Source organism: Pseudophryne corroboree, chromosome 4 (assembly GCF_028390025.1).
Source record: "Pseudophryne corroboree isolate aPseCor3 chromosome 4, aPseCor3.hap2, whole genome shotgun sequence".
Lineage (NCBI taxonomy): Eukaryota > Metazoa > Chordata > Amphibia > Anura > Myobatrachidae > Pseudophryne > Pseudophryne corroboree.
In genome coordinates, this window is record NC_086447.1 from 366,433,687 (window position 1) to 366,445,525 (window position 11,839).

The window sequence follows — 11,839 nt, forward strand, 5'->3', positions numbered from 1 at the left end:
GTCAATAGATACTGGACTGTCATTATTACACTAGAGGTCAGAACAAACAAGAACACAATATAACCTACACAAACATAAGCCAGACCCTTGTTTGCTTAATACCTTTCAAAACCACAAAAAAGCTGACATTACAGACCAGACATTGATGTATGATATATCAAATGTATAACATTTATATTCTCATACACATAGTTTAAACACATCTAAACCATGGTTTATATATATATATTTCATAACGTAATTGTAATAGCGGGAAACTATATATATATATATATATATATATTATATATATACACATACACATATCACGAGGATGGGAATGAATAAATATATCATGTGTGGGATCAAATTGTTCAGGGTCACATAAGCAGTAATCCGGTGGGTGTGAGGATATTGTCTCATATTGCGGCAGTAAGTTATTAGCAATACCGGATTCATGTATGATAATGTGGTGGGTTCAACTGGTCTTGGGGTGGGAACTCAGATGTAAACAACAGTAATCACATCTCAGGACTTAGTCATCACCCACCGGTTGAGCTGACCAATGATCCCCAGTGCACTGGATATGTCCCACCCCCGGATCAATGGAAGAAGAGCTTATATTTCCCATTGTATTGTATTTGGACCCATTATATAAAAGAGGCTTCCTGACCAGGCTCAGTGCCTAATTCTCTGAAGGTCATCTTGCTAAGACAGACTGAGTCCTGGGTCCAGGAGCGCTCGTGAACAAATGTATGTATCTATTGGTTGTAGCTCTTCTCTGTGATATTTTTGTATTTCTGTGTATATCTGTTTAAGTAAATATTTGTTGCTGCGTTGGACCACAACATAACATATACAACTGGTGTCACATTCCATTCTTGTTTTGGTATAGAAGTGTATTCACCCACACGTGTCGCTGTATAATGCTCATAGCGTGTCGGCATGTATACGCTATGTGCAGTCACAACATAAGGGTATTATCTGCATTCAGCATCCGCAGCGGGCCAAACCATAGTATTATAAGGTACTGCATTTCCCTGTAAGTTAAACAAACTTAACAGTGATTTCCTATTTGGACCGGTACTGGACAAGATTGTCAATACGAAAGAGGATATGTCCAAGTGGATTTGGGCGCTGGAAATGGGGTGCCTTGCTAATCTGCAGCCAGGAATAGGGGGAAGTCACTCCCACTGTGGCAAGGTACAAACAAAGAGGGATGCTGCGCTTGAGTAGATTGTCAATAACCTGCCAACCTCTAAGACAGTTTGCCTACCTTTGGCTTTTTCAGTGCGGCATCAGACTTTGTCCTTTCGGTCCTTTCGCCCACACAGCAAAGCCAAAGGTCAGACCTTTCCGAGGTTATTTCACACAGTCAAGAACTTCAAACCATAAACCAAACAGGCCTGGACAGCTAGACATCCATCTACCAAGCCAGAGAATAAACCCTCAGCCTAATGGGGTGGGCCTCCACCTAGGGGGACCCAAGGGTGGAAGGATAACTTCTTCAGTTCGACCATGCATGGTGTTAACTCACAACCGATTCTGGGGTCCAAGAAGTGGTCTCTCATGGGTATGCCCTCTCCTTCCTGAAGAGTCCCCCAAGACATTACTTTCCTACCACTCCATCAACAGACCCTGACAAAGCACAGGTGCTGAAGGAAGTCCTTCTCTCCTTACTACAGTCGGGTGTCATTATCCCTGTTCCATGGCCTCAACAGGGACAGGGATTGTAATCTATAATTTTTTTGGTTCAGAAACCAAATGGGTCATACCATCCCATTCTGAATCTGAAGTTGCTGTACAAATACCTCAAGGTACCTAAATTCCATATGGAGACTCTTTGTTCCATTGTCCTGGCTATGCAATCTGGGGATTATATGGTCTCCCTGGATCTACAGGATGCGTATCTACATGTACCTATACCACCCTGTCATCAACAATATCTTCGTTTTTCTGTCCTACATCAGCATTTCCAGTTTCAGGCCCTACCCTTCTGACTGTCCACAGCTCCCAGGGTGTTCACCAAGCTCATGTAATGGCGGCTCATCTCCAGTGACAGGGAATTCAGATACTCCCTTACCTGGATGACCTCCTTCTTCTGGGGCAGTCTCCAGAAGTACTGTACCATCACCTACAGGTGACAGTGTCATTTCTGCAGAGTCACAGATGGCTGATCAACCGGGCCAAGGCCTCGCTCATCCCGTCTCAAAGGATGCTTCACCTCGGAGCACTACTGGATGCCCACATACAACAAATCTTCCTTCCTCAAGACAAGGTTGCAGCATTGCAGTTGCACATCTGCAACCTTCTTCACAATCACAGGGTCTTGATCCATTTGACAATGCAGACCCTGAGCTCTATGGTATCCACCTTTGACATGGTGGAATACGCCCAATTTCACTCCAGGCCTCTACAACACCTGATACTCTCCAGATGGAATGGTCTACCACAACAGATCAAATCTCAGCTAATGATACTACCACAGGCTGTTTGGGGATTCCTCTCATGGTGGCTACACACATCCAACCTGGACAAGGGGCAGCTATTCTGGACCACAGATGCCAGCCTCCAGGGGTGGGGAGCTATCACGGGCAGTCACTTCTTTCAAGGCCACTGGTTTCTTACTGAAAGGGATCTCCCGATCAAAGTCCTGGAACTTTGGGCGGTTTACCAGGCCCTTCAAATGGCACAGGATCTTCATTAGGGTTCTCCAGCACAAATCCAGTCAGACAACACAGCAGTGGCTTATATAAATCAACAGGGAGGCACTCGCAGTGCAGCAGTGATGCAGGAAGTAACTCGCACTCTCACCTGGGCAGAGCTCCATCTTCCAGCCATCTCCGCAATATTAATTCCAGGAATCCTCAACTGGGAAGCAGACTTTCTCAGTCAACAGAATGTTCATGCCAGAGAGTGGTCTCTACATCCAGACATCTTTCAGTTTTTGGTGCCAAATGGGGTCTCCCAGACATGGATCTCATGGCATTCAGACACAACCACAGAGTTCCAGTGTATAGGGCAAGGACAAGAGAACCGGAAGCGAGCTTTGTGGATGCACTCAAAGTCCCATGGACCTTCCATCTGGCCTATCTCTTTCATCCAGTGTCTCTTCTTTTCAGTGAAAATTCAAGGAGGACCGCTGTACGCACATCCTTGTGGCTCTGGAATGGCCTAGACACCATGGGTTCACAAATCTTCAATGTCTCTCCATCCACAAGCCCTTCCCTCTGCCTCTTCATCCAAAAATGCTCTCTCAGGGGCCCTTTCTACATCCGTACCTGCCTTGCTTGTTTTTGACGGTATGGCTCTTGAGACATCCATCCTAAGGGAAAAAGGCTTTTCCAGTGCGGTAGTTCAAACTATGCTTTAGGCTCAGAAACCAGCCTCAGCTCGCATCTTTTACCATATCTGGCACTCCTACTTTCAGTGGTATGCTCATCATAACTATGATCCCAAGGCTCTTAGGATCCCTAGGATTTTGGCCTTCTTACAGGTGGGCCTAGCCATAGGTCTTTGCCTTGCTTCTCTGAAAGTCCGGGTCTCAGTCTTGTCTATTTGGTTCTAGAAGAGACTGGATCCCTTATCAGATGTACGTATCTTCCTCCAGGGAGTTCTCCAGGTACAGCCTCCATTTGTCCCTCGTTTGCTCCATGGGATTTGTCCTTGGTTCTTCAAGCCTTACAATGGCCTCCTTTTGAACCATTGGAAATGGTGGACCTCAAGTGGTTAACCACCATGGCTCTCTTTCTACTGTCAGTTACTTCAGCCCAAAGAGTCTCTGACTTGAGAGCTCTCTCATGTCCCTCCCCCTTTTAAATATTTCACCAGGACCAGGCGGTTCTTCAGACTAAACGTGGATACCTACCTAACTTTTTGTCTAACTTCCATATTAACGAACCCATTGTGGTACCAGCACTCCAGGAGCCTGGTCTTTCACAAAAGGAAGACTCATTGTATGTGGTTTGCCGAAGTCAAAATTATTACATACACACTACATACAAACTCCAAACAGATGGGTCTCTGTACGTGCGCGTACACGCAGCGTGCACAGCGATATATGGTAGCATACGCATTCACACAGACAAGCCACAAAGATATATTCAACACGTATTTCTTACAACATATAAATTAAACATATCAAGCACCAGACATAATGTATTTATATGGGATGCAGTCAGTTTACCTCCAATCAAAATCCCGACGTTCAAAATCCCGACACCAATTGACCGATGGTCAAAATCCCGACAAGGTCAAAATCCCGACATGGATAAAATACCGACATTTAAAATACCGACAAGGTCAAAATACCGACATGTAAAATGCCGACAGGTCAAAATACCGACATGAGTTTTTCATGATTTTTTTCATTGAAACCGACTTGTTCATACCTTACCATCCCAGTGGACTTGGAGGGGGAATATAATAGTGTGCCGAGCGCAGCGAGGCACCATGCCCGAAGCATGGCGAGCGCAGCGAGCCATGCGAGGGGACGCGTTACACTTTATATGGTGTCCATGTTAACTTATGTCAACATTCACACAAAAAACAAACAAACAAATGCATGTCGGTATTTTGACCTGTCGGCATTTTACATGTCGGTATTTTGACCTTGTGATCCCATTTATATAAGAGAGTTATAACATTATATATATATATATATATATATATATAATTATTGGAATGGAACAGATTAAACATATCATGCTTAGTGTCAAAATGATCAGGAGAACGTGTGTGTTAATTTGATAGCTATGGGTAGATTGTAGCACATTGCAACGATTAGTTATTACCAAATGTATGAATACAAAGGATTTCCTGAAGACACAGGTGCCAGCGACCTAGGACAAATGCCCTCGAACTGACCAATAACTCATCATGAATGAGAGATCTCCCTCCCTTGGACTAATAACAGAAGACTCAGTCCCAGACATATACCTCCCCCATAACACAGTATATAGGTATTTCCCTTCACCCAGGAAGCTCTGTTCGTTGCTGTTGGTGCAGATTCAAAGATGGAGAGGACTGTGCATTGAGCAAATAGGGTGAAGTATGCTGGCTGTAACTGATTTTTTTGTAACTACAACTGCTTCTTGTGTAATTGTAACTCTGTAACCATATATATATACATATTATAACTGAATGGTATACTGTACATATGTTATATTGCATGCATACCTTTTTAATATCAAATATATATATCTCTGAGCTTTAGACCTCAGCCTACAATGTGTGCGACTGCTTGCTTTTTCTTAAGGGATGTAGTGTTTGTGACGTACAGCGCACTTTTATTGTATATGGTAATAAGATGCGCCTTGCATCTGCAGCATATATTACCGCTGTCATTTGAAATGTTTATTTAGAAATAATCTAAACTTTACAGTTGGGCGCTCATCCGGGATATCACGTACTTAATGATGCGCAGTACAGACACGCTGTGGTCTACCAGCTAAGGATGGACGCATCTAGATGCTGCTAAACCACATGCATTTTTTTGTGTTATCAGTAAGGCACTGATATGAATCAAGGGACAATATATTTCTTTGTTGTGTGAGTGTGACAAAAACACACAATATTAGAAATGCTACAGCGTATTTTTATTGTTGCTAAACGCGGTTCAATAAGTCATATTGTGTTTGATTCAGATTGGATTGTTTATCTGTTAAGTAAATTTAAAGAGCATTTAAAAGTTGGTGCATAGTATGGCTATAGCTGTGTTAGCATGCTGAGTCCTATTCGCATACTGCTAACGCAGGCCTGAAGTAACAAACTTCTGCTACTTGTATAACTTGGGATTTATTTGTGACAAAGGATAGAGTGTTTATATTCTGGCCGCATGGTGTGATCACCATTTTGTCCATGCACATGGCTTTGGAAGGAAGAGGAGCGCTAATGCAGCTGGATGAATCCGTTCGCCCACAACTGAATTCCTCCCGGTGTCTCTAGCATGCCACCACATGAAGGTACTTTTACTCAGATATGCTAACCTGAAAATAAAGACTTATATGTGTGAATTTATAACAAACATTTTAAACTCTTATGGGCCTACTTATCACCATCCGCATCCAGGATGCGGATGACAGGTGATAAAATCGCCCCAACTCACACTGCAATAATTGAGTACATCGCAGGGATGTATCAATTATCTCATGCAGGGACAGAGCTTGCGGTCAAGCTCTGTCCCTGCGATGATACTCCGCAGCATCATCGGGGTATTTTTCGGAAAAAATACCCTGATGTCCAGCTGCACATGCGCCGCCCCCACCGACATCGCCACTACCATGGTTGCCCTGTCGACCCCCCCGTCGCGACTACCCCCGCGCTCTGTGGACACCACCCCCCTCCCCCCCAGAAGATCAATATACTCACCAGTCCAGGGAGCCAGTCCGCGCTGTTCCTGCTGGGCTGCCCGGCGCCAGATCCTGTGTGCTGCGGTGACCCCCGATGCTGTAAAGTGCGCAGCCGCTTTGCAGTGTCACTTTACTGAACCGGGGTCACTTTGCAGCACATGGGGGACCCGGTGCCCAGCAGCGCTCACCGGAGGAGTGGACACTGGCTACTGGACAGGTGAGTATGGTTTTTTGTTTTTTTGTTATTTTTGTTTTTTCATTTTTACATGGTGATCAGCTTGTGTGTCCATCGGACACACAGAGCTGATGACTCTGCCGGGTCCCCGCTCAATTTTCTCTACCTGGGGCAGAGATAGTTGGGCAAAACGGTGCTTTTCGCAGTGCTGCCCTGTGAACTCGCCAGCCTGAGCTGGCGAGTTTATCACAGGTCACTTTGCGGTATTTTTTCCCCTTTTTCTTTTTAGTAAATTTGCCCACATCACATTTCCCATTATAAGTATGGGGAATGCGATGTGGGTTACTTAAAAAGTGAATTAAAGGGTTTGGAGCAGTTTTTCATGAAAACTGCTCCAAATGCCCTTTAATACATTCATGTGATACTAAAATAATGTGAAAAAGGGTGTTTTCACACCCTTTTCACATTATTTTAGTAAAAATAATTTTAATAAATAGACCCCCTTAGTCTTTCTGGGTATGTCTTGTGATGTAGGCCATGCACCATTTTAGTTGCCTTCTTTGTAGTCTCTGTTGCAGGATCTATTCTATACTACAGTAGTAAAGGTCCATTCTGATGATGATGCTGTTAAAGAAAATTAATATAGCAAATAAATAATAAAAATTTAAAAAAAGCTCTCAGAACAATCATATTAACCAACGGTGGGGGGAATTCAATTGTGGGCGAAGGGAGTAAACTGCTGTTGCTGCAGCATTAAAAAGCCGGCTACAGTAGCCCAATTTGTACCCTTCATCCGGCTGATTTGCACCTCTGTTCACTTAAAAGTGCTTGCTAATTCGGGGCGCTAATTCGGCTGGATGAATCCATTCGTCCACAACTGAATTCCTCCCGGTGTCTCTAGTATGCCACCACATGAAGCTGAAAATAAAGACTTATAGGTGTGAATTTAAAACAAACATTTTAAACTCTTAGGGGCCTATTTATCACCATCCGCATCCAGGATGCGGATGACAAGTGACAAAAATTGTCCAAAGTCGCACTGCGATAATTGATTACATTGCAGGGATGTATCAATTATCGCATGCAGGAGCAGAGCTTGCGGTCAAGCTCTGTCCCTGCGATGCCTCTTTGCAGCATCATTGGGGCATTTTTCACAGCCAACTTGCTCACCAGGAGCTCTTTGCATCTCTTAAGATCTGGATCAGTTGGAAAGAAAGACACAGTGTATGACTTAAACCAGGGATCAAACATGGTTGCTAAAATGTAGTGATCCGATTTCAAGATATTGGCAACCCGTGAATCTTGGCGAAGCGGAAAAAGGACTTGATCTACAAGTCTGGCATACTTTGTGGATTCACTTTGTTTCATCTCCTCCTTCAATTTCTGCAGCTGATTTCCCAAAAACCTAATTAGGGAAATCACCTTACTCAAGCTAGCACGTGAAGTGAACAAAATGCACTTGAGTAAAGTGCACAAACCATCCAGTACAAAAATAATATACATATTGTTTTATGCTTCCTTCCTTCATGCTGACAAAGACCCTGAGGGGTCGAAACGTCAACATACTTTTTGGAATTTTGATGACCTATTAAAGATATTTGGGGGTTAATTTACTAAGATGGGAGTTCTATTTGAGATGGGTTGTTACCCATAGCAACCAATCAGATTCTACTTCTCATTTATCTAGCACCTTCTAGAAGATAATACCTGGAATCTGATTGGTTGCTATGGGCAACATCCCATCTTAAATAGAACTCCCATCTTAGTAAATTTACCCCTTGGACTTTCATCATTGGTGAGTGCCCTCTTCTGACCAAAATAGGTAATTATTTCTATATAAGTGGAACAAGTTGATTGTTGCCTTTGTGGAGTACCCTGCTGCTGCCCGATCTTTGATGCGAGTGTGGGTCCTTGCAAATAAATAAATATATATATATATATATATATATTCTATTTCTAAACCTGCAGTTCAGTTCCAGCTGCGTGGCTCACAAGGCTTATAAGCGCACCAACCAACCAGTACAAAAACAATAGATATATTTTATATATACTTCATTTTTTTATTTTTAAACCTGCAGCTCGATTCCAACTGCGTGGATCACAGGGCTTATAGATGCTCATGAACAAAATGCACTTGAGTAAAGCACATCAACCAACCAGTTAAAAACCAATAGATATATTATATATATTTTATTTTTCTATTTTTAAACTTGCAGCTTGGTTCGAACTGTGCGGATCACAGGGCTTATAGATGCATGTGAACAAAGCGCACCAGACAGCACAATTGACAGCAGATTATAGCGCAGCATAGAGCAGTGTGCCCCCTATACACAGCCACTTGTGAGTCTGGACACAGCACAGCCAGTATAGCAGAGTATTGTGCAGTACACAGCAGCGTGCAGCATACCACCTATACACAGTCACTATATAGCACAGCCAGTTAAGCAGAGTACAGCACAGCACACAGCACACAGTAGAGTATAGCATCCCCCTATAAACAGTCATTATACAGCATAGCCACTTGTGAGTCTGGACACAGCACAGCCAGTGTAGCAGAGTATAGCACAGCATACAGCAGCATGCCACCTATACACTGTTACTAAACAGCACAGTCACTTGTGAGTCTGGATACAGTACAGCTAGTATAGCAAAGTATAGGTCAGCATGCATCAGCGTGCAGTGTGCCCCCTATGAACACTCAGTCACTACTCAGCACTGCCACTATACAGTACAGCCATTACAGCAGAGTATAAGGCATCAAATGTCAGCGTGCATTCCAGTGAAATGGTGCCACATCCCGGCCGCACCGCCTTATATAGAATCCCAGTCAGAGCCGGATTAAGGCTATTGGGGGCCCTGGGCACTCCAAACAGGGGGGGGGCCTAACATAGAATTAGGGAGATCAATTAAATATATATATATATATATATATATATATATATATATGGATGGGATGTAGTTATGTGACCGGCGGTCACAATACTGACGGTTATATTTTGCCCCCCTCACAATCCCTACAGTCAGCATGCCAACTAGCAGGGACTATAAGTCGGAATAAAACCTGTGGTGAGCTCAGCGCAGCTCACCACCGAGCCTGCCGGGCATCTAAATGTCAATATCCCGCTGTCGGTATGGTTACCGGCGGTTTCCAAACCACCGGTCACACGATACCAACATATATATATATATATACATCAGTGATGTCAGTGTTAATTACTTAGATGTCTGTATCCCCTTGCATGAGGGTCAGATTCATACAGGATTGTACAAGAAAAGTACAGACAGAAATACTATGTTGCATTTTGCCAGTCAGCATCCTATTGCGACCAAGAAAGGGTTGCCTTATTCCCAGTTTCTGAGGGTTCATCGGATTTGGGATGATCCCATAGAAACTGAGAAAGAAATTGACACCATGATACGCCAATTTGTGTTGAGGGGGTACAAGTATGATGCCTTGATTGAAGCCAAAGAGAAAGTTCTCAACATCCCCAGGGCCAATACTTTAAAGAAAAGTCCGGGAAAAAAGGGGGGCAGAGAGGTTGTCCCTTTTGTTCAGAGGTTTCACTCCTCCAGTAGGGAGATTGCCAAATGTGCCAAAAGATTGTGGCCCATTGTGACCGCGGATAAGGATCTGCCGTTTCTCCGTGATGCTGCAGTGATGCCCAAGCTTTGCCAGGGACTGTAATCTCAAGGATTGGCTGGTCAAGAATGATATTTCTTCCTTTCAGGAACCGATTCCGACCAATTTCCTCACTAAAAAACCCGGTTGCTATAGGTGAACGGGGTGCACCACGTGCAGCTTCATGGAGACGGGGAATTCTTTCCCGCACCCGCATACGGGGGCTAGGTGTGCCATCCGACATATTTTGACGTGCTCCAGCACGTTTGTTGTTTACATCATTCGTTGTCCTTGTGGTCTCCTCTATGTGGGGAAGACCTCAAGGCAATTTAAAGAACGGATGGCCTTACACAGGTCTGCTATTAGACAGGCCATAGAAAATAGTGGCTTACACAGTCAGCCAGTTGCTCGGCACTTTAAGGCTTTTAAATCATGGGTTAAGTACCCTGCGCTATAAATCATGGGTTAAGTACCCTGCGCTATAAAATCATTGATCAAGCACCCAAGAGATTGCGGGGGGGAGATCGCAACAGGGTACTGCTTCAGAAAGAATCGCGGTGGATTCACCGTTTGGATACGGTCTCCCCGCGTGGTTTAAATGAAATGCTGCCTTTGAGCTGTTTTCTGTAACTTGGTCGCATTACAGATTGTGTTTATAAACTAAAATAAGTGGATATGGTGGTACCTGCGGCATATGTGTATTTGCTTTACATCCGCTGTCTGCCCATTATTGGTGTCGTAATTGACATTATGCTGTTTTGGCTTTGTTTTATTATCAGCCTGGAACTATGTTGAGCTTGTCATCATCTGTATATTTCTTATGTGTTCACAGGGGTTTGTTTATGTTTTGCCGGGTTGCCATGACGCGCGTCGCACGTGCGGGGTGCGCGTCGCACGTGTGGTGACGTCATTGACCCGGGAGACGGTGCGGCGGCGACGGCTTCCTGACAGGGGGAAACGAGGTTATGTAAGTATGTTCTGCATGTTATGTTTGTGATATGATCCTGATGACGGTTTTCTATAAATCGAAACGTTGATCTCTATGGAGTAGTTTTCTTGTCTCTACTGTTGCTGTGAAGTCAGTAGTCCTGTGAGTGCCGCCTATTGCCATATAGAGACTGTTTAGACCCGCACAGGGTTCTGTTTGGAAGGCACCCAGGCAAATCCTGTGATTTAGCTGAGTGCCGGTGCGCACAGAAAGTGTATATATATATATGTATATATATGTATATATATATATATATATATATATATATCAAAGGCATGATGTCTGGCTTTCCCTCTGCATGAACAATGCTGTGCTTGGTGTTGCGCTGGGTGGCTGCACAAATAAATCCACAATAGTCCCAATGGTGTAGCACTCCTGGCATCTGACATAAGTTTGGCAACGTTTAATTTCCCTTTATTAGTGTGGCACTTTCATCAGGTCTTAAAGAAAGTGCCACATGAATAAAGGGCACTGAAAAACGTTGCCAAACTTAGGCCTAATAGTCCCTGCACTTACAGATTTCACTGCACGATATGAACTTTCTCGTTCATATCGTTCAGTGTGGAGGCACCAACGATAAATGAAGTGCGGCCCTGCTCTCGTTCATCGTTGGTGCCGGGTCGCTTATGCATGCAAGCCAATATGGACAATCTCGTCCATACTAGCATGCACTGCTATGGAGCCGGGTGACGGGAGGAGTGAAGAACCCCTGTCACCGTCCCCGGACG